Raw genomic sequence first — 7,010 nt, forward strand, 5'->3', positions numbered from 1 at the left:
TTTAAAAAGAAATAATAAAAACAAAAACTGTAGCAGTACTAAGGAACTTATGGAACACGATCAGGTGGACTGATATATTCATTATGGGAATTTCATAAGTAAAAGGGGGGGACAGAGAACCTATTTCAAGACATAATGGCCCCAAACTCCCCAAAATCTAAGGACAGAAGTGAATATCCAAATCCAAGAAGCTCAGAGAACGCCAACTAAGATGAACAGAAGAGGCCCATGCTAAGAAGCATTATAGTCCAAAGACAGAATCTTGGAAGCAGTGAGAGAAAAAGCAAGTTGTTACATACAAAGGAGCGCTCATGATAGTACGAGAGAATTTCTCAGCAGAGACCTGACACAAGAGGGTGTGATGACTATTCAGAACACTGAAAGCAAAAGCAAACAGTATAAAACAAAAGGCCCACAGCCAAACAAAAACACTACATCTGACAAAAGCATCCTTCAGAAATGGAGGAGAAATGAAGGCTTTCCAAGATCAAAAAAATCAAGAGAATTCATTACTAGACCTAATTATAAGAAATACCCTGGGGGCTGGAGAGATGACTCGGCAGTTTAGAGCACTGACTGCTCTTCTAGAGGACCTGGGTTCAGTTCCCAGTACCCAGCTCACAACTGCCTGAACACATGTGATACATACACACAATAAACCAAATAAATCTTTAAAAAAATGCTTCTGGGTTTAGTGGCATACCTGTAATCCAAGCAACCCAGGAGGCTGAGTCAGAATTGCTGCAAATTAAAGTCCAGCCTGGACTACAGAGTGAGACGCTGCCTTTGAAAAAACGAAAGAAAGAAAAAGTTAAAGGAAGTTCTTGAGTTCAAACACAGGGACAGGCAAGTTCAGACAGAAAGGTACATGACAGTCTTACAATGGCATAGGAAAGGGGCTGGGGATCTAGCTCAGTGGTGTGAAAAGCCCTGGGTCCAGTCCCCAGCCCTGAAGGAAAAAAAGAAAACATACAAAAATATAAATCTCACTGTAAAGACAAATATGTAGACAAATACAGACTACTATAATATTTATAATGATGATATACAGATTGTGTGTGTGTGTGTGTGTGTGTGTGTGTGTGTGTGTGTGTTAGTAGTAGGGATTGACAGGGCCTCTCACATGCTAGGCAAGTACTCCTTCAGCCCTGTGAATTACTCTTTTTTAAAAAAATTTTGCCAGGCATAGTGGCACATGCCTGTAATCCCAGCACTTGGGAGGCAGAGGCAGGTGGATCTTTGTGAATTCGAGGCCAGCCTGGTCTACATAGTGAGTTCCAGGACAGCTGGGGCTACAGGGAGACCCCATCTCAAAAAGACCAAAAAAAATTTTTTTTATTGAATTTTTTTGTATTTCATACAGAAAATCATTATTATACCCCCTTCCCCTTTGGCGCCCTCCCATAGCTCCCCACTGGAGTTCATACATTCTGCATTTGTGTTAAGGCCTATTATGTAGAGTCCCCAGATGTCCCTCAGTGCAAGTTCATCCACTGGGATCTAGTCAGTCTATCTAGAATCCCCCCCACCTCCCTTTAAGAAGATCAGCTCTTCCTCACCCAGCAGTAATCAGCTGCCAATAATTCCTTAACCAAGACTGGGGCCTGCTGTTCACTTCCACAGTTTTGTGCTGGGTTTTTGTCTGCTTAAGTTTGCATGGGTATGAATTACTCTTAATTCTGGTGTAGAATTTATTTATTTAAAAATTTCTGAGACAGTCTCATGAAGCCCGGGTTGACCTCAGACTCACTATGTAGCTGAAATGACCTTAAACTTCTGATGCTTCTGCGTCTGTCTCCTGAGTGCTGGGCTTCTAGGTGTGTGCCACCATGCCTGGTTTATGTAATACTGGGGATCGAACCCTGAGATTGGTACATGCTAGCTAAGCACTCTACTAATTGAGCTATATCCCCAAAACCCTGTGTAGCGTTTAAAAGGTGTTATAATTAGATGTGATGGTGCAGGCCTATAATCCTAGCTCTCAGGGGGCAGCAAGAGGATCACTCACTCAAGGCCTAGCCTCTGGCCAGGTGTGGTGACACAGGCCTTTAATTCCAGCACTCAGAAGCAGAGTCTCCAGCCTGGTCTTCGTAAAAGTTCCAAGCCACCCAGGGTAATATAGTGAGACCCTGTCTCAAAAATAAAATAAGTGCACGCATTATGTATTTGTTTGCAGTGCTAGGAAGCACACCCAGGGTTTCAGCTTTGTGTGTGCTAGCCAAAGTTAAACCACTAGCTACATCTTCACACTTGCATTACAAAGTTTAAAATAAAATAAAATAGAGCAAATCTCTAGAAGCCAAATCAGAAAAGGCTGGGAAAATATATGACAAGTTGTCACTGACACTTTGGATATCCTGAGTGCATTTACTGACTTGAAGGCACATTTATCATACTGAAATAGGATCTCACATAGCTGAGGCTGGCCTCGAACTCCTGACCCTCTTGCTTGAGACACAGTTTTACACTCATGTCATGCAATGCCCATGGAGGTCAGAGGAGGATTCCCTGGAACTGGAGTTATGGACAGTTGTTAGCTGTATGGGTGCTGGGAATCGAACCCAGGTCCTCTGCAAGAGCAGCCAGTGCTCCTAACCACTGAGCCATCTCTCCCGCCCAATAAATAATTTTTTTAATTAAAAAAGAGAATGTTTGCAGTAAAGCATTTTAAGTTTATTCAGGTGATGGGATGTAATTTTAAGTTTTGAGGTTAAGTATGCCTGTGAAATGTTAAGTTCCAGGGTTGGAGAGATTGCTTGGTAGAGCTTGCTACATAATCATGAGGAATTAAATTTGAATTCCCAGAACCCACTAATGTCAGGATGATAGGTCACATCTGTAATCCCAGTGCTCCTTCAGTGGATAGGAGGTAGAGACAGAAGAACCCCAGAGTCTTCCTGGCCATCTAGCCTGGTGTATGCAGAGACTAACAAACAGATCCTGTCACAAACAAGGTGAAAGGTAAAGACTGACACCAGGCTTTTCCTCTGACCTCCACCATGTGCCATGGCATGTCATACACACACACACACACACACACACACACACACACACACACACTGAATCCTAATTAGTAAAATAGGAAATCCAGACTTAAAAGCTGATCAGTCCTAAAGAAAAGCAGGTCAAACAGGAATAGTTTTCCAAATGAAAATGAAATATAATAAACTAATCAGTTAGATAAAGATTTTCAGATCAGTTAAGAACACAGCTATATCTTGTTTATAGGATGTGATGGATAGCTTTAGTGTCAACTTGACACACCTGGGTTGAGGGAGCCTCAGTTGGGGAATTGCCTCTATTGGACTGGCCTGTGGCCATGTCTGAAGGGCATCTTCTTGATGAGTGATGTGGGAGGGCCCAGCCCACTGTGGATGGTGCCGCCCCTGGGCAGGTGGGCCTGTGTTGCATAAGAAAGCAGGCTGAGCAGGGGCCAAGGGAGCAAGCCTGTAAGCAGCGTTCCTCCATAGCCTGTGTTCCAGCTCCTGCCTCCAGGTTCCTGCCCTGAGTTCCTACCTTGGGCTCCCTGATGAACTGCATGCAACCTGGGAGATGTAAGACAAATAAACCCTTTCCTCCCCAAGTTGGTACTAGTCAGAGTGTTTTGTCACAGCAATGAAGAATCAAACCATGACATAGGATATATACTTGAAATGTAAGGACATGGTGTAGTAGTCAGCTATTAACTAATAAACTAACTAATAAATATAAAAGATTTACTTTGGTTCCATTTTGGAAGTTCTGGTCCATGATCAGTTGGACCCTTTGCTTTGGTTTTGGTTGAGGACATTAGGAGGAACAGGTCCCTTACATTGTGAGCTGGGGAGCAAAGGAGGAAGCAGGGAGGGGTTGGGGTGGAGGGGGAGTCCCCCGAGCCCCTTCAAGGACCTCCCACTAGGCTTCACCACTTCACTTCCCATTAGCACCACCTTGGGGACCAAGCTTTAACTCATGAGCCTTTGGTGAACTTTCAAAATCCAAACTATGGCACACAGAAAGGTTGAACCAGAAAGGATGTAAAAAGATATGCCAAGAAATTACCTAACAAAAGAAATCTAGCATGTAGCTATGTTAAGATCCAAAAACAGACTATAAAGGAAAGATTAAAAAGGCCACATACAATGGAGGAGCGATGACTCAGTGGTCAAAAGCGCTTGAGAGCACAGTACCCACATCAGGGGCTCACAACTACCTGTAACTCCAACTCCAGGGGATCCAGTGCCCTTTTCTGAACTCTGTGAGTACCTGCATATATCAGCTCAGGTACACACATATACACACAGATAAAAATCTTAATAAAGGGGTCACATATACCGGGCGTGGTGGCACATGCCTTTAATCCCAGCACTTGGAAGGCAGAGACAAGTGGATCTCTGTGAGTTTGAGGCCAGCCTGGTCTACACATTGAGTTCCAAACCAGCCAGGGCTACATAGTGAGACCCTCTCAAAAAAGGTCACATCATGAATTAAAGTCTGTTGGCAATACATAATTCTGAAATTATAAGCACCTAGTAAAACTTTAAAAGCTGGGTGTGGTCTTGTTACTTCTGCCAAGAGAATCACTTTTCCTCATGCGGGATCCGCATTCCTGCACTGGCCATCAGGGCTGTTCCAGCTAGTGCCTTCTCCATCAGCCCCATTTCCAGAGTGAGGCTGGGGACACTCTTGGCCATTGCATGATGAGCATGGAGCCTGAGTGAATAAGAAATCCCCGAGGGAGTCTTTGGCAACTTTATTGAGGTATAATTGATGTATAATAAACTACACATATTAAATGTGCAACTAAATGGGTTTTTGAATAAGTATGCATAAGAATCTTGGAACATGGATGAAAAAATCCTCAATAGTTTTTAAAAGAACTGCATAAAGTAGTGCTTTTAAAAATAGTTTTAGAAATTACGTTGTTTTATTTATTTTGGGGGGCGGTGCATGTGCCACTGTGCACGTGTGGAGGTCAGAGGACAACTTGTGGTAAGATTTGGTTCTCTCCTTCTACTGTTTGGGCCCCAAGAATTGAGCTCAGGTCATCAGGCTTGGTAGCAAGTGCCTTTAATCACTAAGCCATCTTGCCAGGCCCTTCATAAACTATATTAGGAGACTCAAGAATCCATTCAAAAACTGGATGTGTAAACTCATCCAGGAAGAGGATTTCCTGGGCTATATACAAGTTTCAGGCCAGCCTGGGCTATAGAGTGAGAACCTGTCACAAAACAAAACAAACCAGCTAACCTGTGTTCAACACTGACCCGCACTGACTCCGGAAAGTTGATTTCTGACTTCCACACACATGCTGTGGTATGTGCATGTTAGGTCAAGTGTACACACACACGTACACACACACATACCCCACACCCCCCCAAACAAACAAAACCCAAATAAATAAAATTTAAAAGGCACACCCCTTTAATCTCAGTACTCCAGAGACAGAGGGATCTCTGTGAAATTAAGGCCAACCTGGTCTACATAGCGAGTTCCAGGCCAGGCCAGACCAGCTGGGGCTACAGGGAAACGTTGTCTCAAAAAACCAAAGCAAACAAAAACAAACAACAAAATTTTAAAACAAAGTGCAGAAGCTGGTGGTACAGGCCACGGTGAATCCGTCATAGGGGGTCCAGCAGCTGCTGCAGGTGGAGAAGCAACCACTGAGAAGGTGTCTGAGGCCCACAAGCAAAACAGCTGAAGGCTGAGGCAGGCCAAAGGAGTCCAGGCTGAGACAAAACAGTATCGCCTGCAGAGGAGAGAGTTCAAGGCCAAGGACGCGGCAGCACTGAGGTCCCCTGGGAACTGAAACAATGCGGTGAAGAAGACCATCCTCTAGACCCACTTCTGGCAGAACATGGATGAAATCCTGGATAGCCTCTTGGCCTTGGCGTGTGACATACAGCCAGAAATCCACAGAAACTACTGCATAAATGGTGAGAAGGCAGATGCACCTGCCCTGTGCTTTGGGATTGGAGTCCCTCATGGAATGGGAAGCCTCAGCTCGGTACTTAGGAAAGGAGTTCAGTCATTGCCTGTCTTGTCACTTTGGAGAGTAGCAAACCGAGAAGAAAGAAAGGGATTAAATTGTTCCTTTATATTTTCTTAAAGGTCAGGGGCTTTATCTATGAATAAGTAGTAAATAGTTGTTTGTGACCTGTATGAAATGGCAGCCAGCCTGAAGTAGTTGGTTCTGGCTGAGGGTTAGAACAGTGAATACTAAAACAGTGTTCAGGTTGCTCCTAATTTAATCTTAATCCAGGGCCTGGAGAGATGGCTCAGTGGTTAAGAACACTGGCTGTTCTTGCGGAAGACCTGGGTTCGAATCCCAGCACCCATGTGGCAGCTAACTACCGTTAATTGCAGTTCCAGGGGATCTGACAGCCTCTTCTGTCCTCCTCAGACATTGTATGACATGGGTGCACTTATATACATGCAGGCAATACACTCATATACATAAAATAAAAATTATAAATAAAATGTTTTTAAAAAACAACAAAACTTCAAACAGTTAAAAAAAATCTTAATCCAAATTACTAGATATTAGGATTCAAGAACCCATTGCATGTTATTTGGTGTATTGGTAATCATAGCCAGGCGTGGTGGCACAAGCCTTTAATCCCAGCATTTGGGAGGCAGAGGCAGGTGGAACTTTGTGAGTTCGAGGCCAGCCTGGTCTATATAGTGAGTCCAGGACAGCTGGTGCTACAGGGAGACCCTGTCTCAAAAGAAAAAAAGACGAAAAAAAAAAAGCAAAACTTGGGGCCGAAGACATGGCTTAGCAGTTAAGAGCACTAGCTGTTCTTGCAGAGGACCCAGGTTCGATTCCCAGCAACCATGTAGCAGCTCAACCATCTGTAACTCCAGTTCCAGTTCCAAGGGACTCCATTGCCCTCTTCTGACCTCTCCAGGCATTGCACAACACTGGCACACTTATCACACTTACATACATGCAGCATAACACTCATATACCTAAAATTAAAAAAAAAATTAAAAAAATGTCATGCATTTAAACACACGGGGGGGGGGGG

At 43.9% G+C, this 7,010-nt stretch overlaps 1 pseudogene; it reads left to right on the forward strand.

The window, feature by feature from the left end:
- The first annotated feature begins 4,132 nt into the window (after positions 1 to 4,132).
- The window catches only part of LOC103741919, a 12,716-nt pseudogene continuing 9,838 nt past the window's right edge, over positions 4,133 to 7,010 (forward strand).

Source organism: Nannospalax galili, unplaced genomic scaffold, assembly GCF_000622305.1.
Source record: "Nannospalax galili isolate Female #2095 unplaced genomic scaffold, S.galili_v1.0 scaffold1480, whole genome shotgun sequence".
In the NCBI taxonomy this organism is placed as follows: domain Eukaryota; kingdom Metazoa; phylum Chordata; class Mammalia; order Rodentia; family Spalacidae; genus Nannospalax; species Nannospalax galili.